This window comes from Momordica charantia, assembly GCF_013281855.1.
Source record: "Momordica charantia cultivar OHB3-1 chromosome 2 unlocalized genomic scaffold, Mcharantia_2.0 BLBB01000002.1, whole genome shotgun sequence".
Classification (NCBI taxonomy): Eukaryota; Viridiplantae; Streptophyta; class Magnoliopsida; order Cucurbitales; family Cucurbitaceae; genus Momordica; species Momordica charantia.
In genome coordinates, this window is record NW_028275160.1 from 19,287,788 (window position 1) to 19,311,714 (window position 23,927).

Here is a 23,927-nt window from a genome sequence, read left to right on the forward strand (position 1 = left end):
GACCCTTGTTTTAATTGTCGGAACCATATTCTGGCTGACCCGTTTAATGTAGTCGAGAACACCCAGCACCTGACCGCCTCTGACACCCCGTAGATATCCATCCATTCACGATAAACATCTAGATGGTCCACTAGGTGGGTCGTCCCGTCGAATTGTTTCACCGTGGGTAGCTTGAATTTTAGAGGGACCTTATCTTTCATGATCTCCTTCGTGAATGGTGAGTCGGCTTGATCTAGTAGTTCTTCGAGGTCGAATCCCTTTTCCTTTTGGTTCTGTCGCTTCTCTGAAGACTCTGGGTGATCTGTCGGTTTACCTTTGTCGAGGCCTATCGACTCAGAGTTTCGGTTATCCTGGTTGCTCTTGCCCCCATTTGGTGTCGGGGATTTATCTTGCTTTTTGATCTTCTGAGAGTCGAAAATCTGGGCTCGTCGCTTGGTATTTCCACCTATCCGTTACTTGCTCCCTACATTGTTTGTTGATTCCTCGGTCTCGCTTTGGGCGGGGCACTTCCCTTTTCTCGAGTCTCTAAGAAGGGGTACCTCGTCGGGCTCTTGTTGCTCGAATTGTCGAAGGACTTGGGTCATGCGTTGCAGCATGCCTTCTACCTTGTCTTCCAAGACCGCGAACTGCTTTTGGAGTGGCTCAGGGGTCGTTATTGCATGCTCCTTGGGCAACCGCTCCTGACGTTCCGGGTTTGACTGGCTGGTCCTATCCTCGGATCCTTCGACCTGGGGGTCGTCCAAGTTCAACCTCCTCTTGGCAGAGCAGTTATCATCAGAGCGTCGTGGACTCCTTTCTGGTGTCAAGTTGCTCGACTGGATGCTTTAAATCGTCCCCACAGACGGCACCAATTATTGATGTGTGGATTTCAGTCTTCCGATTCTCCTCCTCGCACACACCAAACTTGATGATTCAAGACTAATACCTGCAAAACCAAATCGAACTAAACCGGTGTCACTCTAGTCACACGGGCTCCGATGCCTCAGTTATCAAGAGAATAATGTCAATGTGGTCAACTTTTAGATGCCCTTACCTCTAGGGTTGGATCGCTACTTATAGCCGTGAAGTAGTTCCAGAACTTTCCGTAGCTAACCCTAATTCACAGTTGCAGGGCCTGGGCGAAATCGTTGATCGAAGATGGGGACTTGTGTGCCGGGCCGTGGGCCGAGCCTGGGTTGGGGTCGAGCACGTGTCGAGACCGAGCCCTAATTTGGTTATATAAAATATTTGAATTTAAATATATATTTATTCAATTTTATTTTTTTTCCATGTAGGCTGCATTTTTCGAGCAAATAAGTATTATCTCATCATTAGAAGATATTAATAGGTTGTGTAACGTTGGTGGGAAACATCTGCAAAGCCTTCATCAAATGTATAAAGTGCCTACTCTGGTTCGTGGCCCTAGACGTAGAGGACGTCGTCAAGTAGATTAGGATGCCCCAGTAGAGCTTGATGATTCTATACCTGAAGTTATTTGTCATAATGTCGAGGAGGTTCCACCGTTTACATAGATACAAGATGATGCTAGTCCGTCCACGCCTATGGTCATGATATGGACTCCTGGTTCTAATCAGTATCGCACACCACCGTTGCCACCACAATATGGTTATGGAGCTGGCCATGGACGTGGACGTGGGGAGTATGGACAATACCTCAACCCTACAGATGATCGAGACCGTACAGAGGATCAAGAGACACCAGCGACGCCAATAGTTCGTCGTCAGCCACATCGTAACCGACGACGTCCTCATTGTGGGACAAATTAGATGGATAGGCTGTAAATTGGCATATTTATTTTTTTTATATAAGCGTAAAACGTTATCCTCCGATTTCTTTTTATATTTTTTTGATTTGAACTACAATGGAAATTAATCTTGAATAAAATAAAACATAAATCCTAATGAAATGAGGAAATAAAAAACTAACTTTTTAAGAAGAAATTATAAATAAAAGATATAAAATTAAAAATTAAAAATTAAAAGATAAAAAAAACAAAAAAAAAGATGTTATCTTTCCTTCGCGGTAACTTGGTAGTCTCTTCAAGAGATGACCATCCCAATACATGGTCGGACGACCGTGTATGATTAAAAAAAAAAAAAATTAGACGTGGCGCCATAGTGGTGCCACATGCTATGGTCATCTCTTCAAGAGACGACTAAGTCCCTCAAACTTATTCCTGCATTATTTCTAGAATAAGTTTGAGAAGTTGCAATATTTCCATTTTTTTTATTAAAGTACTATTATTTAAAAAAATATTTATTAATTAACATTATTAAAAAAAATCCGTCAATGAAGCTACATGTGGTACAATTTGTATTGTTGAAAAAAAAAAGACAAAGACAAAGAATATAGGGAAGAAAATAATATAATAAACGGGAAAAGTCGTTAAGAAATAAGGGGAAAAATAAAAATATCAAATTAAATAAAAAAAAGAGGAATTGTAATGGGTAGTATATAAGTTTTCTATATTTAACAAAATAGCATGTCTTTTTGATATGTTTAGATATAGTTTTTTTTTAAATCATGATTTTTAAAATTTTCAGTATTCCTAAATTACCCTTTTCAATTATCACATGTAAACTTTCCCAATTTCTTTTTGTTCTTCGTTCGTTTTGATTTGCTACTCCCTCTCAAGCATAAAAACTCACTGAATGTGAAGACCACTACATGTTGATCAATCTTCATTCAATTTCATTTGAGTTCGAGTTCTAATTTTTGATTTCATTTGATTTTATATCTTCGATCTCTGTTCTTCCACCTTCGCTCACAAATTTCATCTTCGATTAGTGAGACTTTCATCATCACTCGCAAGTAGTTCAATTTCATTCGAGTTCAAGTAGTTCAATTTCATTCGAGTTCGAGTTCTGAATTTTAATTTCATTTGATTTTTGTTCTTCGTTCTTCGCTTGACAGATTTCATCTTTGATTTCTGTTCCTCTATCTTCGTTCCCAGCTTTCATCGTCGATCACTGAAGCTTTTGTCTTCGCTCGCAGGTATTTGATTTTCTTCATCATCGATTTTAGATTCAGTTTCTGATTTATTATTCTTATTGCATTTTGGTCAATTTTAGATATTTCCTAAGACTTTATTCACATATCAAGTTTTCATAGTTCAATATTTTCTTCAATTTTGAACCAATTTCTGTTGAATTTTTACTATATTTTTTATGTGATGAAATTGTTAGATATTTAACAGAGGAATCGATAGAGGTTTGAGGAATTGATATAGATATATCCAATCTTGATATTAGTGATGTTAATTACTGATATATTAATGAAGTATATCAGTGAGGTATATCACATTTATATATATACTATATTGGGTATATCTATAACTGATATACTCAATATAGGATATATCTGTAAGTGATATAATTAATATATAATGTATCAACTGCTTACATCATGTGTTTTAATTTTGGTAGTACGTTGATTATTTTTGGATTCCTTCAATTGGCGAGGTGAGAAAGCACACAAGATACAAACGTTGTCAACATGTTGGACACAATCGTAGAACTTGTAAATTTGGACCTGTTGGACAATGATGTATAAGTAGATACTTATAATTAAACATTTGCAGTATATCAAGGATGTATATCAAAACATTGCTTTTATGATTTGAATTTTACAATGAGGTAGTTTTTTTTTTTTAATTACAACCCAATATGTGTACCCAATGAAGTTTGCTTATATGATTCTGCTTCTGTAAGTGAAGTTTGATGACATAATTTAGATCATTACATGAGTCTGTATATCATAGTTATATCAATAGTACATCTATATATTAGTAATATATCAATGATATATCAAGTATACATCATACATATATCACTAGTACAATTAAGTTTGATTTAAAGTTTTAAAGATCAAAACGAAATCAAGAGCAATGTCATTCTTGGGTATCAATATTACATCAAATAAGCAACAAAGTCCTTCAACCAAAAACTTAAAGGTTTAAACATCATAATTAACCAGTAGCATAAACAAAATATAGACAACAATGTCATTCTTAAAAGTCTATAAAAGAAGAAGCATAAGTTCCAACAATCTATAAAAGCATGCGTTTCATTTTTGTGTAATCAATCTTCATTCTTGGTGATTGTCGTGTCTTCGAAAATGATATCTTTCAAGCTTTCCGTTTTTCCATAGACAACAATTTTAGGTCAAAGCTGGGCCATCAATCTTCATTCTTGGTGATTGTTGTGTCTTCGGAGATGATATCTTTGAAGCTCTCCGGTTTTCCAAAGACAACACTTTTGTCGTTGGTTTATGTTGTCTTTTGGGACGAATGACATCAATATTTTCGATGATATTTTTTTTTCATTTTTCGTATTTGTATCATTGCTTTTATCTGATAAACAATTATTTCATATATTATTAGTATATCAAAAAACATATTAGAGGTAATATGTTCAAAATAATTGGTAGATATCATAGTTATATCAGAAATAAATCAATTTCATATCATATAGATATATTAAACATATATCACATATATATTAGGAGTATATCTGTCAACATTAGTATATCATAAGTAAATCAATAGTATATCAGAAGTCAATCAGTTCTATATCACCTACAGTAGAAGATATCATAGTTTATTAGATGTAAATCAATTTCGTATCATATATATATCACATATATATCACATATATATCATGAGTATATCTGTTAACATTAGTATATCAGAAGTAAGTCAATAGTATATCAAAAGTTAATCAGTTCTATATCACTTATATATCAGTTGGATAATAGTAAATCACTATTTTACCTGCTTTGACCCTTTGTCTTGTATTTTTAATTTTTTTTCATCGATTAGAAATCAGTAAGTATTGGCATGCATGGAAAATGAGAAAGAAAGTTGATACTTACTGAAAATGAGAAAGAAAACTTGAAAGGAAAATGAATATGAACGTCGATGGTGATTTTCGAAATTACTGTGAAGGAGAAATTGAAGGGAAGAAGATGAATGTGCAATCAATTACAAATCATAGGTAAATAGAAACTTATGGTTTTTCTAGGCTTCCACCAACGTTTTGGGCCTGTGTTTATGGTTTGTTTAGGCTGCAGGGTATCTTTGTAATTTAGATAGTGGGCCTTTGTTTTTTTTTTTTAAAAAAAAAATTGCTATATTTGAAAAACCCAAACCTTGTTGCTATTTTGCTTATTTTTCTAACTTTTTTTTGCCATATCTCAAGTTGCCCCAATAAAAAAGGGATGACATTTATGATTAAAAAAAAGTAAGGAATATGTTTGAGCCTTCGAAGGATTTGATTATTATTATTTATTTCAATTTTCATTTTTAATCTTTAATCATTTAAGATTCAAGGGTCTATATTTATTCTAATTTCAAATATCTCTCCAACTCAATTCCCTCATATTTAAACAACTTTCCTGTTCCAAAAGTATATAACAATTCTCTCGAATTCATCGATGGTTCTTCATCTTTCAAAGTTTCGATGTTATTATAATTTATAGTGAGATTTATTTTTTAGAGAGTTCTTGAGCTTCCAATTTTTTGTTCACTTTTAGCCATATGACTGCTTTTATTTGTAAGAGCTTTTCTTATTATTTTGTGAGCTTATATTTGTAAACCTACTATTATAGAGAGTTTGTAAGATCATTCTTCAAATTTCATATTCTTTATAAGGGTGGCTCTTGAGCCCGGAAAAGTGCATCGTAAAGGTTTCGTCTTAAACCATGGAAAGGATCAAGTTTGTTATTGCTCCCAGAAAAAGTTCTTACAAATAAAAGCCCGTATTTTCCAAAGAGGCACTTGGGGAGTAGAGTAGGTGGTTTTGCCGAACCATTATAAAATTTGAAGCTCAGATAGTGATTGAGGAATACCGTTCTGACATGAGGAGTTGAAATCTTTAGTATTTTCCATTGTTTTTAGCTTATGAGAACTTAGTTAGTTCTGATAGTTATTATTTGGCTTTATTATAGTGTAGGTTTTTTTTTTTTTCAAAGTTGGACTTGTCTTTATCTTTTGTCATAGTATCAAATTAAATAAAGAAGTCTTTCCGTTAATTTAGTGTTTAGTTGTTTATGCTTCCGCATTTTGTCAGAATGACCGTATTGGAAAATACGGGCTTTTATTTGTAAGAACTTTTTCTGGGAGCAAGAACAAACTTGATCCTTTCCATGGTTTAAGACGAAACCTTTACGATGCACTTTTCCGGGCTCAAGAGCAACCCTTATAAAGAATATGGAATTTGAAGAATGATCTTACAAACTCTCTATAATAGTAGGTTTACAAATATAAGCTCACAAAATAATAAGAAAAGTTCTTACAAATAAAAGCCCGTAATTTCCAATACGGTCATTCTCAAAACAAACTTTCATTCTTTCAAAACAAACTTGCATTCATTCAAAACGAACTTTTAATAATTCAAAATAATCTTCCATTCATTCGAAACAAACTTTCATTCAATCAAACTTCAAATCCTTCAAAACAAACTTTCTTTCAATCAAAACTTTCAAAGTTCATTCTAAAACACTTAGTACAACTTTCAAACTTTTGAATAACTAAATCATTCCAACATTCAAAACAATCTTACATTCATTCATACTTTCAAAATCAGAGTGGGAAGCTGCATTATTTGGGTAGCCTACAGAAGATATGTGGTTACCCGTCGGTAACACCAATCAATCAGAACCTTCTATCAGAGTCGTCGAATTAATATCGACCATAACAGAATTGTCGAAATAATATCGACCAGAACAGAGTTGTCGAAATAATATCGACCAGAACAGAGTTACTTATGTGTGAGGCCATGTGACTGAATAACACACACATGAATATTCATTCCCAAGGAATGCCAAACCACAAAAGTGTCTTCCCACAAATAAGCCATAATAGAAATCCATCAATTCCAAATTAGACTACTACCCCAAATAAGCAAAACATTCCTCAAAACAAAATCATGGCATATCCAGATAGGCCTATTAAATCAATCAAAATATTATCTTTCAAATAAAATGCAAAACAAATACTTACTTTCAATATTAAATTAATTCAAAACATTGAACTAATTTAAAACAAACTTTATCAATCATCTAAAACATGATTTCAAATATTTCACAAATAAACAAAATATCAATTTCAAACCTTTAAATAAATCTAAACAAAACTGTATCAAATCATTTAACAATACTTCAAATACTTTGCAAATAAACATAATTTCAATTGCCAAATTAGTTTTCAAATCCATAATAAAACTTCAATTTCATATGGAAGATGTCAATTTCAAATCTTCATATCAAATCCAAAATAAATTTTAGTTTTGGAAGGGATATATGAAAGTACTTACAATACTTTTCGAAGGGATATGGTAAATCACTTACAACACTTTTTCGAAGGGATATGACAAATTACTTACCTCTTTCAGAAATCCTACGAATCTAATTAACTTCTTCCTTGGTAGTTGTCCACTTAGAGACCTAGAAACAACCAATATCCAAAATCAATTCTTAAATCCTATCCAAGGATTTAAAATTCAACCAATTACTAACCCAAATCTTATCTACCCAATTTTCCCATTCAAAACACTTTTTTATGCAGAATAATTAGGAAAGTATGGATTTGGGGCTACAAAATCAGATCTGAAAACTAGATTAAAAAGCCTCTAAATTCAACAATAATAAACTTTAAAATTAGAAGAATCGATATAAATCAATACGAACTAAATTTACATAAAGTTTCTCAATAAAACCAGCTTAAGAACCTTCTAAACAATTGAATATTTGGGGATTTTAAATATGAAAAATTTTCTGTTTTATAAAATAAAACTTCCAAGAATTTTCCATAAAACAGTTAACAATTTACTAATTTTTATATAAAGATCATATCTGAAAACCGTATAGAAAACCTTTAAAACTTGGTAAAAACATATAATTTTTCATGTAAAAATCATATCAACAAACTATAATTTATAGGATATAAATAGGTAAACTTTTATGCAAAAAGAGTCTCAAAATAGCCCAAAAACAGTCTTATAAACAAAAAGATTCAAACCAAGAATTCTGAAAAATTTTTAGGGTAAAAAGTACTTAAAATCTTTTATTCTAAAAAAACAAAGACCTCAAAACTTTTCCCAATAAACTGAATTAAAGAACTACAAATAGAGAAAAATAAAACTAAAATAATGAGGAAGAAAATCTTACCGATCTTTGAGAGAAAATACAAAAACTCTTCTTCTTTTCTTTTCTTTTTCTCTTTGAGAGAAAACTAGGTCTAGCAGTTTAAGAAAAATAAAACCTAGGGTTTAAGGGCTTTTATAACAAACCCTAAAGAATCGTTATTTAAAAAGGATAATAAAAAGATAAAGATTTAATAAAACTCTTTCTTTTTATTTTTTAAATTCTAAGAACAAATTATCTTTTAAAAATAATTTTTAAAACAAAAATTTATATTTTTTGAGAAAATAAAGAAAACAACTAAATAAAAATAATAATTTAAATAAATAAATAAATAAATAAATAAATAAATAAATAAATATATATATATATATATATTTTCGGTTGTTACACTAACCTTCCCCTATTTAATTTTTGCAATTAATTTTCTCTATCATAATTGCTATAATTTCCTCTTCATGATTATTGTCAATCTTTACAATGAAATTAATTATGGTGCTTGAAATATATTTTTAATTTATTGATTAATTAGAGTTAAAATTATTTACTTTATAAAAATTTTACTTATTTGTGTAAAATGGGCCCACAGTGTTAAAAGATTGAGAATTTATAGTAGGTGTCCCTATTTATGACTTGGTTTTGAAAAATGGTTAGATGGTTTTTGTTGATAAAAAATGTCCATTCCGATTTTTCCAACTGTTTTACCGATTTGATTTTGACCACCTTACCCTTTCTATTCAGTTATTATTTTCAACATCAAAATAATATTCTCTCTTAGATTCTCAAATTTGTTTCTTGTTATATGATACTGTAGTCTATAAACCACATTTCATGACATCTAGTAGATATTATCTAGCAATTTTCGGTCATTTATGGCTTGTTTACGTGCATAACTGATGTTTTTACAGGAACGAGCCATTAGAAAGAATTAAAGCATAAATGATAAATTAAGAGGAAAATTAGAGGAAAGAGGGGAGCTCGTCACAATTTTGGGACAGTGCCATAGCGCTGTAGCGATGCCCTCACATAAGTCAAATGTTAGTACGCCATTTTGAGTGACTTTCGAACGTTCTTACATTGGAGAATTGAAGTTTTGAGAGGTTTCGCTCGAGAGTTGAAGCAAGGAGGGCGAGAAGACGATTTTCGAAGGCTCGTGATCATAGAGATTGAGTCGGGGACGGTCAATCGACACTACGACATTAGTTTCTCTCCTTTCCTTTATCCTTTCTAGATCTATTATGTAATTCTTAGTGAGATTTTATTGTATTTTCATGAACATAAGCAGCTAATTTTCATGTTCTAGGGATTGATGTAGCTGCCGGATTTATGAGTTGGATTTATTAACAATTGTATTGATTGATTTGTATTTAATCTACTTGTCCATTTATTCGCTTAATGCTTTTAATCTCTTGATCACGGATTAATTGATGTTAAATATGAATTTTACGCTCGGTAGAGGTAGTTTAGATTGGAACTTGAATGCATGACTGGGTAGTTCTAAGATCGGGAGATTTAGAATTATCTTAGAGGTTGTTAAAAGAATAAGACTTAAGGCCTTGTTTGTTAATGAAACTAGATAGGGATATTGGTTTCTTAATAAGTGAGAGAATTAATTGTGCTCGGGAGGGACAATTATGATTCTTGATTCGTGACTTATAGATTAATTGCATATTCAATATTGACATATTTAATTTGTCCGCTTGTAGGTTCAGTTGGTGAAATCACTTCCATATGACCCGTTCTCCGTAAGAGTTTTCTTTAAAGTCCTTTATTCGCTTTGTTATTTGATTTTTGTGTGTCAAAAGAAACTCCTTGTTGTTTCTCTATATAAAATTGGATAATAATATATGTAGTACTTGAGTGACTAGAAACCCAATCCAGTGGACGATATCGGTAATTACTTACCATTTTTATTAAAACATGACCCTACACTTACGAGAAGCATTTTCTGCTACATTTTATTATCTCTCTTTCCTACATTTTCTCTCCTAGATTTTAAAAATCATCTATCTCACTTTTTAAATATATATTTGAATATAACAAGTCATAACTCAAAGAGGACAGCACACAATGTGAGACACGATCAAGGGGTATCGCGAGGGAGACAACAGGAATGGTGGGCGAGGAGTGGATGGAATTGAGTTACGGAGCAAGGGATACAATGGTGGAACAACAAGATGGTTGACAAAGCTGTAAGTGGGGTGAAGAAGAGAGGTCAAAAGTATGAGTTTCTACTGAGGTAGAATTTTTTCTTTTTTTTTTTATATTTTTGTATTAATTGTATCACAAAAAATAAACATGATGTGTTCACCTTATATTTTGTTCAGGTATTTGTTCATCTATTTATCGTATTTGTTCATTTGTTCACCATATATGTTCATTTGTTCACCGTATTTGTTCATCATGCTTACTGTATTTGTTCATCATGTTTGTTACTGTATTTGTTTCCATCTTCGGTATTGGTATTTCTATTTCTGAAATGATTTTTTGTTTAACTTTTGTTTTACATTTTAATGTAATTAATATTTTTCTGTTTTATGTCTGTTAGTAAAATTCTCTTAGAAAAATATTTGAATTAAAAAATACAGCTAAGATTATCAAAATATTTGAATGATTCATTAGAAAAAATTATAGGTATGATTCTCCTATAAATAACGATAAATAATATATTCATTTAAAAATCATGGAAGGGTAATTTTGTACATAACAAATTAGCAGAGATTTTCCTATTTTTACGTTGGCCGTTTTTCAAAACTGAAACTTGTTTCACCGTTTATTGAAATGACTTGTTTTAAATGGCTATATCTGTTGTTATCCCTTAAAAATTTACAAAGTTTCATCGAAAATTGGGCTAAATAACCCTTTTAATCAACTCCACTTTGATATATATCCTCATCCCAAAATTTATTTTTTCTAACTATTTGCTTACATCACTTTTGTGTGAAATTGTGTATTTGCCCTTTATTAATTTTTATCTTGTTCCTCTCTTTATTTCCTATTGTACAAATTTTTTTCGTTCTCTCTCTTCTTCATTCTCTTCCATTTGAGTGTCCCTCTCTCTCCCCCAATTATCTAAATTTGTATATCCATTGCTGCAATTCTTCTTCCTCTCTCCCTAATTTTTTTTGTTTTCACTATGAGATTTCTCTCTCTCAACATATTATAATTTGAGATATCAAATTTTGGATTTTTCTTTTGTTTTCCCTGGATTTTAAACACGTGCACTCATATCTCTCCCTTTCTCTTTCTTTTGTTTTTTACATCCCTTCCCAATTTGATATATATCCTCATCCAAAAATTTTTTTTCTAACTATTTGCTTACATCACTTTTGTGTGAAATTGGGTATTTGCCCTTTATTAATTTTTATCTTGTTCCTCTCATTATTTCCTATTGTACAAATTTTTTTCATTCTCTCTCTTCTTCATTTTCTTCCATTTGAGTCTCCCTCTCTCTCCCCCAATTATCTAAATTTGTATATCTATTGCTGCAATTCTTCTTCCTCTGTTCCTAATTTTTTTTTTTGTTTTCACTATGAGATTTCTCTCTCTCAACATATTAGAATTTTGGATTTTTCTTTTGTTTTCCCTGGATTTTAAACACGTGCACTCATATCTCTCCCTTTCTCTTTCTTTTGTTTTTTACATCCCTTCCCGATTTGATATATATCCTCATCCCAAATTTTTTTTTCTAACTATTTGCTTACATCACTTTTGTGTGAAATTGTGTATTTGCCCTTTATTAATTTTTATCTTGTTCCTCTCTTTATTTCCTATTGTACAAATTTTTTTCGTTCTCTCTCTTCTTCATTCTCTTCCATTTGAGTCTCCCTCTCTCTCCCCCAATTATCTAAATTTGTATATCTATTGCTGCAATTCTTCTTCCTCTCTCCCTAATTTTTTTTGTTTTCACTATGAGATTTCTCTCTCTCAACATATTACAATTTGACATATCGAATTTTGGATTTTTCTTTTGTTTTCCCTGGATTTTTAAACACGTGCACTCATATCTCTCCCTTTCTCTTTCTTTTGTTTTTTACATCCCTTCCCGATTTTCTGTTTTCCCTAGATATTGGATTTTTTTTGTTTTCCCTGGATTTTGAATGTCTACACTACTCTCTATCCCTTTCTCTTTCTTTTTTTTTCTACACCCATTACCCATTTGATTTTGTTTCCCAACAAAATCAGAAATGCATTCACACGAGAGCGAGAGCGAGACCGATGTTGAGAGTGAAATCGAGAGTGAGACCGCTACTTTCTCCATGCCGTCTTCAGATCTTGTCTTAAAACATATTTTTTTTTTTGCATTCATCTTCAAATCTTCTCTTAAAACTTATGTATATGCGTTTCTGATTTTTTGGAAACAAAATGGAATGGATCTGCTCTTGTGTGTATGCATTTCTGATTTTTTTGGGAAACAAAATTGAATGAGGAAGGGAAAAACGGAAGAAAGAGAGAGGAGTGCACGTGTTCAAAATCCAGGGAAAACAAAAAAATCCAAAATCCAGGAAAAACAAAAATCGAATAGGAAGGGGTGTAGAAGAAATGGAAGAAAGAGAGAGAGAGAGGGAGAGGAGTGCACACAATAAAAATCCAGGCAATACAAAAAGAAATAAAAAATCCAGGCAAAACAAAAAATCAAATGGGGAATCGGGTGTGGAAAAAATGGAAGAAAGAGAGAGGGAGAGGAAGAGGGAGGAGTGCACGGAATTAAAATCCAGGGAAAAATAATCCAAAATCTGAGATCTCAAATTATAATATATTGAGAGAGATAAATCTCATAGTGAAAAAAGAAAAATGAGCGAGAGAGGAAGAAGAATTGCAAGAAGAGAGATAAAGATTTGGAAGATTTGGGGGAGGGAGACTCAAATGGAAGAGAAAGAAGAAGAGAGAGAAAAAAAATTGTACGGTAGAAAATAAAGAGAAACAAGAAAAAAAAACAATAAAGGGCAAATACATAATTTCACACAAAAGTGATGTAAGCAAATAGTTAGAAAACATAAATTTTGGGATGTGAATATATATCAAAGTGGGCTTAGTAAAATGGTAATTTAGCCCAAAAACCAAAGTTTCCACTCCCACTAGGGTTGTCATACCGATCCAACAAGTGGTTTTCTTTCCTTATCGATGGTAAATCTATTATAATGCCTTATTTTTTTATGGAACTGCGTATAGTTATTGGAAAAATACTCAATTGGATTCCAACAATTTGTTTATAAATTTGGATGAATGGTGCCTCGGTAGAACCACAAAAGAACTCTAACAAATACGTTAACGTATCTCTTGGTCTGAAAATCATTTTTCGCGTTATTTTTTTTATATAAAAAAATTATTGGCTTCTAGTGTTCACACTTTCTTTCTTTATGCAACCTTGTATCACCGTCAAGGTTATAATTTTCCTTATCCATCCCATTTGCATCGTCAGGAAGAAGAAAGGATTTTTGTTTTTTAAATAATGTTAATCTTTAAAATATTTACGAAAATATGCCACTTTCCAAACTTTTACCAAAACAACGCTTTGGAAATAGCAGGTCGTCTCTTGAAGAGAAGAGACGACCTGTGAAGTGGCAACAATTGGTCGTCTCTTCAAGAGACAACCAGCTAACGTGGCGCTTACAAAGCGCCATGTAAATTTTTTTTCTTTTTAAATAATGCTTGGTCGTCTCTTCAAGAGACGACCAAGTCCATTTTTAAACAGCGTGGCACGCCACGCTGTTTTCCTTTTTTATTCTTTTAAATTACTCAACATGTAGAGACGACATGTTACACGAGATTTTTTGAAATCCCGCTTGGTCGTCTAGAGACGACCAATACGGTCTTTTTTTTTTTAAATTACATGGCTTGGTCGTCTCTAAGTCTGTTTTTTTTAATTACATGGATTGGTCGTCTCTTCAACTTTAATTAGAAAATAATATTCTTAATTTAGCAATATTATAGAATTATAGTTAATTTTATCAATAATAGATTATAAAATAATATTCAAGACATGAATAAAATATTAATTAATATCTAAAAGGTACAGCTGCATAACCAAAATTAAGCGTTATAGTCTATGAATCTATGTAATGTGTGCCACATGAGGGAGGTCGTCGATGACGATGTGGCTGTCGACGACGAGCTCTCGGTGTCTCTGGTGTCTGTTGATCCTCGTTAGGGTTGATGTATTGTCCATACTCTCCACGTCCACGTCCATGACCCTCGTAATTATATTATACTGGTGTGTGAACCTGGCTCGAACCAGGAGTCGGTATCATAACCATAGGTGTGGATAGGCGACATCATCCTGTGTCTGCGTGAAAGGTGGAGCATCATTGACATTATGATGCATAACTTCAGGTTCAGGAATGTCAGACTCGTTTGGACCATCCTGCTCTATTTGACGATATCCTCTACGCCTGGGGCTGTGAGTAGGTGTAGGTACTTTATACGACTGGTGAAGCCTTTGAAGATATCTCCCACCAGTGGTACACAAGCTATTAATATCTTCTGACGATGAGGGGATACTAATTTGTTCAAAACTTGCCACCTACATAGAAAATGAATTAAGATAAATATATAAAATTCAAATAATTTGTAAAGCAAAATTAAAAAACATTGAAAAACATACAGTAGCACCAAACGCTACTCCTTCTTGAGTGATATAACGTCTAGTAATTAATAAATACCAACTCATGTATCCAGGATCGCAATCACCATCATCGTCCATCGGATGACTAATAGCGATATAATCTCTACGCATGCGCCACCTTGCCACAAAAGGTGTTACATGGTCCTGCCATACCCGGTGTCGAAGGTCTATATCATGTATCTTCGGGTCCCAACTAGTAACATCTTGAATTGATTGTTTCATCTCGAACTGCCTAGCAACTCTATCTTGATGATGCCACTCAACAACATGAAAACAAATCAGTGGACTTACTGTGCACCATATTTCATGTCCGTTGCTGCAGTAATCTGGTAGGGATGTAAATTCCTTATTATATGGTTCCCAAATCATCTGAAATATTTAGACAAAATATCATGTCAAAAGTCAACCAAGTTATATATATAATTTTAAATATTTAAACACATACCGATCCCGGTGTCAGATGATCCAACATGTATCTGTATTGAACCAATACATGTGTCAATAATTCTGTAACATAAAATTGATCTCTCCACCTACAATGATATTTTAAGTTTGTAAAGTTGTGTATATATTAAAAAAATTAATATTATGTCACAATGAAATAGTTAGATAAGCATACCGTGCAGCTAATGGTCGTCCCACTAGCTCATGTTCCGCGATGTGGCGACGAGCTGGAGCCATGCTTGGGAACCGATCCCAAGCCCATACTTGAAGGAGTATGATCGGACCAGCAATGTCTCGTGAATCAGATCGACATGCCTTGCATAAATGTCGATACAACCATGCCAAACATGCTCCTCCCCAACTAAATGGTCCAGCCATTTCAAAATCGGCTAACAACAGAAGGAACATCAAGTGGACCAAATTATTAGACTTATCGGCAAATAGGCTACCACCAATAAGTTGCAAAATGTAAGCACGAGCATATCTAGCCATGGTGCCCTCGTCAGAATTGTCATTAAGTTGCGGAACCGTGAAGTCAACCATGGTAAACTAAGTCTAGATCCTCTAATATGGGAGTCGTCTGGAGTCACACCAAGAAATAATTGACATGTAGCTTTCCAATCATAATGTACTGGTCCTGTTACTGGCTCACCATCTACTGGTAACCCGAGTTGCACCGCTACATCCTGAAGAGTTATCGTGCATTCACCCTCAGGCATGTGAAAAGTGTGAGTCTCTGGCCTCCAATGCTCCATAAGCACAGTGATCAAGTGCCAATCTAATTGAATAAATCCAACTTTGGCAAATCCATAAAAACCGGAAGCACGAAGTGCTGGCTCAATCAAAGGATGTAATGGAATTAGTGCGATCAAATACTGCCTCTCTACGCCTGCAGTGCAACTCCTCGTTACACTGACCTTCCCAAACTAGTACCGAACGATGGCGCGCTTGACCATACAACACTGATTGGTCTATTGGGTTTGGATTTAGCTCTATAATCTATTACCATAAAATATGTCATGATGCATAATAAGAATCATGATATGAAATCACTGAAAATTTAAATCATAATGTAATCATTAAATATTTAAATAAATAATGTCAGCATTGAAAACTTCCACAAAAAGAAATCATAATGTTATCATTCAAAATTAAACAAAAAGGTAAAAGAATACAATGACAAAAATAAATCTTAGGTAAAAGCTGCTATGAGGGTGCTTCCCTCTGTCTGGAAGGACAACTTCTTCGGTTGTACTCAAGTTGGCTACATAACCCGCACCGTTGTTGGATACTAGGTTCTCTCCAATCCATCTCATTATGAATACATAAACTTCTTGGTCTACGGGGCTGTCTCAATAATTCTGGATCAGGATTCCGGATAGACATATTTCGAGGGGCAATCCAGTAATCTTCATATGGAACTGGTTCAAATTGATAAGCGTAACATGCAACATACTTTGTAAGTTTGTAACAATCACTGACATAATCTTCATAGTTTAAGTTTATATGGGAGCAAACTGCCATGAAATGAGAGCATGAGATGTCAAATTATTGCCACTTGTTGCATGTACATGAACGTTCATTCGCATTGAACCTCACTATTTGTGTGTTTCCTCCTTTTGAATTGTAGTAGTGAATTCTCGTCTTCACATGAAACACACCAACAACTCTATCATAATTCACTATTGTGTGTTTGCTAGATCTCATCGCCCATTTAAGAAGTTTATCATAAGCATACATGTTTGAATATATATCATCATAAGCATACTCATTTAAGAAACATATCGAAAGTATTAACAATGAACTACAGATTACCTTGTATACTTTTCATTTATCGCTAAAGCATTTATTGCTTCCTCATTTCTCTTCTCAAAGTACTTAACACATCAAATGTAAGGTCCGCCAATGCAGTGATAGGTAACATACGAGCTCCCTTCAACACCCCATTAATGCACTCTAAAAGATTGGTAGTCATCCACCCATATCTATACCCACCATCATGTGATTCAGACCACTTTTCAATTCCAATGTTGCGAAAGAAATCCATGCAAGTGCTATTCATTTGATTAACCTCTTCAACACACTTGTTGTACTTTCAAACTTGAGATTGAGAACCAGCACGATATACTAGATTTTTCAATTTCTTACTTTTGTATTTTTTATTGAAGTTACACACAACATGTCGTAAGCAAAACTTGTGATAAGATTTAGGTCCTGTCGAACCATTATCTGGATTATTAATGGCTGATATAATAACCCCGTGTCGGTTAGATATGAAACATGTTTCTTCTCGCGTAACAATCTTTCGTAGGTTTTTTAAAAACCAGCCCCAAGTCTCTCGACTCCCCTCGTCAACAATGGCAAAAGCAAGTGGCAAAAAATGTCCATTGGAATCAACTGATATTGCAATCAAAAGTTTCCCTCTATACTTTCCATAAAGGTGAGTTCCATCAATTTGAAGTACGGGGCGAAACGTTTTAAAAGCTGCAATACAATGACCAACTGCCATAAAGACGGAATGAAGAATGACATGACCTGGCGTCCCGTAATTCTTGAGTTTCCACTCAATAATCGTTTCTGGATTAGTGTGCTTCACCATGTACATCCACTTCGATAAACGCTGATATGACTCATCCCAATCACCAAATACCCGAACCAATGCCTTTGTTTTTCCATCTCAAACTCTTCTGTAAGAAACATGATATCCAAACTTCTCTTTTATCAAACCTTGAAGTGTCACTATTTTTATGCAAGGGTTATCTTTCACCACATCACAGATTTCGATACTAATCATATTTGAATCCAATTGAGGATGACTTTGATTGAGTTCAGAGTAAACCCAAGAATGTTGATATTCGTACTTCGTGATTTCCCAAAGGTTATAACATTTGTTTAGGATCTCACGGAGTCGTCAGTTGCATCTATCTTCCCACTTCTTGCATCTGATTACCCACTTCGATGGTGCCGACTCCATAACTTCATATGGGTTGTGACTTTTAAAAGCAAACCGTTTCACAATATGTTGTATTGTTTGTTTATCTTTACATCTGAACCCCTTGTACAACAGATCATGTTCCACAGCGATTAAATCGTGTTCTGTAGTACTATTCATGATGTCCATCCCAAGTCGTTGAACATGTTTGAAGGGATATTATGTTCATGACCCTCAAAATCCAATAGATCAAACTCATCATCTGTTTCAGTTCTCAATTCTACAAAACTATTTTCAGCAGGTAAGTCCATATCATCATCTAGATCATCAGTTTGGGAAACAATTGGTTGATCATCAGTTCGGGGAACATTTGTTGATCATCAATTTGGGGAACATTTGGTTCAGGCTTAGGGTCAAGGCATTGGCTCTCGTTGAGATATTGGCTAGGTGTGTCATTAACTATGTTTCTAACACACACAAATAATTCCACCATGTCTGGGGAGGGCACTGCAATAGAGAACATCAACTATAACGCATAGTGATTCGAAATAGGAATAGGAATGCACTTAGTTAATCCTGAAGGTGTGAGAGTATGATGTCTATAAACTATTTTTAATTCACTGCCGCTCACATCTATGTTCAATGATAATCCAACCATTTCAACAAAATGTCCAAAATCAATACCACTACTAATAGTGAAACCTCCACATGGCGGTCGATTATATTCAACTCCATTCACACCTTCCAACATACAACAATTCATATACAAAACAATTGCCAAACATTTAGCTGCCATATTCTATCCTAGAACATAACAAACAAAACTTAAATTTGGTAACTAAATTTAATTATACAAATTAATAAAAGATAAATTAAAAAGTTTTAGTTAACTAACTAATTAATAATAATCAACCAACTAATTACATTACTTACAAATATCTAAATCTAACTTTGTTAACATTACTTAAAACTATTTAATTCTAAATTTATTAATGTTATTAAATTCATTTATCAATTTAATATAATAATAAAAAAAAACAGAAAACTAGTCAAAAAACTGAAAATCATACCATAAACATAAAACGACAAAATCATTGTAATATGACTATATTACAAAACAAAACTAATCATGATATGAATCCAAAAAAAAAAACATGAATAATAAATAAATACAAAAGAAAAAAACTAACCTTTTTCTATGACAAATGGTCCCAAAAAAATTGGAATTAATGCAATTGATCCTGTAATCATGTTGTAAAACTAAAATTATTAAAAAAAAAAAGAAAGAAAAACAAAAGAAAAACAAAATCAGAAACAAAAAGAACAAAATAATAGAACATCTCATCACCCATTTACTTACCAAAGGCAGCGGCAGCTGGACGGAGCGGTGATTGGCGGCGGCGACTGGACGGAGCGGTGATCGGTGGCGGCGACTGGACGGAGAGATGTCGGCGGCGATTTGGGGGAGAGAAGGTTGGAGCGGTGGTGGGGCTGCTATGTTAGAGGTTTTAAAAGTAAAACTCTAACTTAAGTCGGACCAAGGCGCCAGCTGGCGCCCATGCGGAATTGGTCGTCTCTTCAAGAGATGACCAAGCGAGATTTCAAAAATCCCGCCCAACATGTCGTCTCTTGAGTAATTTAAAAAAAAAGGAAAGAAAACAGCTTGGCGGGCCACGCTATTTAAAAGCGGACTTGGTCGTCTCTAGCGTTATTTTAAAAAAAATTACGTGGCGCTTTGTAAGCGCCACGTTAGCTTGTCGTCTCTTGAAGAGACGACCAATTGTTGCCACTTCACAGGTCATCTCTTGAAGAGACGACCTGCTATTTCCAAAGAATTATTTTGGTAAATAGTTTAAGAAGTGGCATATTTTCGTAAATACTTTAAGGATTAGCATTATTTTTAAAAAAAATCCGAAGAAGAAAGTCATGAAATTCTTCTTCTACCTCTTCATTAATAAACTTGCAAATTTGAATTTTCTCTTTCTTTTATAAAGCTTATTTATTTATTTTTAATGGCAACGAGGACATTTTTTTATAACTAACACAACCTTGCCGCATTTATTTTTAAAAAAGCCATCCTGGATATCTCAACTTCTTTTTTTTTTTAATTTAATAAGACAATAAAAACCTCTTTTAATTAAATATCTTTTTTTTTCTTTTTCAATTTATTATTATTTATTTTACTTGAACAAGAAAATCAAAACCTTTTTCTTTTTTCATCGATTTTTTTTTTACTTTAAACTTACTAAATAATCCATTGTTAGGTGTTGGGATTGACCTTTTTATTTAAAAACACCTTGTTGCAACATTAAAAAAAAATTGTCAACATGGACCTTTGTTTTTTAACTTTATGAACATGACGTATGATTTGCAAATATGATGTCCTCATTTGATGAAGTTGCTATGTGTAAGGATAAAAACTTACATTTTGTGTCTGAGTCTTACAATATTGTATAGACCAATCCAAAATCTAGTTGTTGAGTCTCGCAATCATTCTTCCATTTATAGTGGTGTCACTCCCGCTCCGGCCGATCACTGTGGTCTTGGTATCCTAGCGACGGTGGTCACTTTCATTTGTCTTGCTATGACATCATTGCTAAGTAGGTTAACACCTTTTTTATCGGTTAAAGTGTTCCTAGGTCAGCAGTGGTCACCTTTATCTACCTTGCAGTGAAATCATTGGTAAGTAGGTTAACAACTTTTTTATCAGTTAAAATGTTCCTAGGTCAGGAGTGATCACCTTTATCTACCTTGCAGTGACATTGTTGCTAAGTAGGTTAACACCTTTTCGATAGGTTAGGATGTTCATATGCCAGTAGTGTGACCTTTATCTGCCTTGCAGTGACATCATTGCTGAGTAGGTTAACACATTTTCAATCGGTTAAGGTGTTCCTATGCCAGCCGTGGTCACCCTTATCTGCCATGTCGTGACATTATTGCTAAGTAGGTTAACACTTTTTCAATCGGTTAAGTTGTTCATAGGTTAGCAATAGTCACTTTTTCTGTCTTGTAATGACATCATTTTTTAGTAGGTTAACAACTTTTCGATCGGTTAAGGTGTTCCTGATGGGATGTGAATCCAGGAGCGGAAGCAGATTGTTCATGATATTTTGAGAAAACAAAAACAAAGGTGTGAAGAAGAAAATACAGGGGAAAACTTACATTTGAAGAACTTTTCTTCAACAATTCCCACCCGAACACCACCAAATGATCTTCCGTACTATCCTCTTGGGTCTCGAGATCGCACTTGTGGGAGCAATTCTTTGGAATGAGAGGGAGAGTTTTGAGAGAGAGTCTTAGCTAGAGAGAAATCTTGGAGAGCTTTTCTTTGTTCTTCTCGTTCTGTTTTTGCAGAACTGCAAAAAAGAATAACAAAGACAGTGACGTGGGGAGTTACCCCACGTCACTTAACTGCCCACTCCCCTGCAATTTTGTAGGGGAGTTAAATATTAATATTATTAATTAATAATTAATATATATATATATATATATATATTTAATTAATCATATTAATTAATAAATAATATTTAATTATTAATCTAATTAACAATTAATTAATATATATATATACATACATATAAATTGAATAAATAATTAACACATAATTATTTATTACAAAAATAGAATCATATTCTATAGAATTTCTCTCATATAACATATAGTTGTAATGTACATCTTCTGCACATTATTTTTAACCTATAGTTTTAATATGAATTTTATTCATATTAATTTTATTTGAATCTCATTCAAATAATTTCTCTCATAATATATAGTTTTAATTTAGAATTAACTATATAGTATAATGTATCAATATACATATATACCCTTGAGTAATTTGAACAGTTCAAATTCTTCCGAAAACTTGATCCTCATTTTACTCGTTATGAGCTAGCAAGAGACCTAATGGACCTATAGATCAGAAGCTCCAACGATACGAGATTAATCGGTCAAACTCATTTACCGAGTTAATCAACATTCGTTAACTACTGGTCATTCCATTAAAGACCCGCAGTTGCACTCTTTTTACTGCAGAATGATTTCGTGTCCATGGATATACTACCATTAATGACAAGTCAATCCTTCACGAGTGCTCGTAACTCAAGTTGGGTCAAATTACCGTTTTACCCCTGAGTTACATCTGACTCCTTAAATACCACTGCTCCTCTAATGAACAACCCGCTTATGGTCGGACCAATAATCAGAAGTCCTTCTCGGGCCAATGAGAGGGTGGGGCCCCTTGTTCAAGTCCTGGAGTCAACATTTAAGAGAACACTCATCTACTCCCCTAAAGTCGGGGACGAGTGAATTCCATCTTGTGAAGTTATGTTCCCAGTTCCTCACTCGGTCTCGTCCCTAAAATGGTAGAAATATTGAGTCAAAAACTCGGGTCACTCTCACCCAAACAGATCAAATGACGATCCCTCAAGGTTAGGAGTCCATAACTCACTCAGAATTGAGAATGAGTTGTTTGGTCATCCTATGAAATAGGAATCTGTTAGTCAACGGCGGTACATCTAAAGATTGTCTATTTCGCAGTCCAATTTTATACAAACTCATTGTATAGGACACCCCACTCGCATGTCTCCACATGAACAACCTGGATCGAGTCGTCTGTGACATTTACAAAGTGGGCCGTATCCATAGTGTTGCCAGGATAAGGTACCCAACCTTATCCATATACTATAGACCCTTTAGGTTATTCACGGGACATTATCCACTCGTATATCAGAGGTATATCAAATATATACCTCGTATATCAGGGGTATATCAAATATATACCTAGTATATCAAATATATACTCAGTATATATACTGTCCCGGTTACATGATAATAGCCTTGGATGTTTAGTTTATTGGATTTTGGACAATGCAATGCTATGAATTCAACAATAAACTTATTGAATATACATTTGTTTTTACATAAATACAAACTACGAGTTTAGGGCAACACACCCAACAGTCCCTAGGGTAGTAGTGATCACCTTTATATGCCTTGCAGTGATGTCATTGTTGAGTGGGTGTACCTTTTCGATCGCTTAGGGTGTTCCTACGCCAGAAGTGGTAACGTTTCTCTGTTTTGCAGTGACATATATTGCTCAGTAGGTTAGCACCTTTTCGATCGGTTAAGGTATTCCTATGCCAACAGTGGTCACATCTATATGCCTTGTAGTGACATCATTGCTGAGTAGGTGAACACATTTCCGATCGGTTAAGATGTTCCTAGGTCATCAATGGTCACCTTTATCTACCTTGCAATGACATCATTGGTAAGTAGGTTAACAACTTTATGTGCAGATCGAATAGTAGCTTAAACTTGTTGTTCATCAGTCAGGACATGACCAACTTCTTTAAGCTCGACAAGGAGAGGAAGAAGAAGAAGATAAAAACCTATGGCTTTTTTTTTGTTTTCTTTTCTTTTTCAAACAAAATAATATAACAAAATAATCTTTAAGGCCTTGTAAATAAGGATGATTTTCCCTAATCATTAAAAAAAAAGAACTAGTTTAAAAAGGAATTGGGAAATTTATTTAAAAGATTAACTTAATTTTAAAACTCAAAAATAAAATCCAAAATCGAAAATTAAATTCCAAAACTTTGAATTTAGATTTAATTAAAAATGTCATTCCAAAACTCGAAAACTTAATTGATCTCAATCAAATGGAATTACACTTAAATTCTAATTTACAAAAAATTAGAACCCCAAAATTAGAAAATCCAAAAAATTAAATTACCAGCTTCGGGGAAAAATGCAAAGGCACAATTTAAATCTTATAATAAAATATCTTGA

General features: G+C 33.6%; 1 pseudogene; it reads right to left on the reverse strand.

Moving 5' to 3' along the window:
• Nucleotides 1-452: 452 nt before the first annotated feature.
• On the reverse strand, nt 453-17,807 carry LOC148212986 (serine/threonine-protein phosphatase 7 long form homolog; annotated as a pseudogene).
• Nucleotides 17,808-23,927: the final 6,120 nt, after the last annotated feature.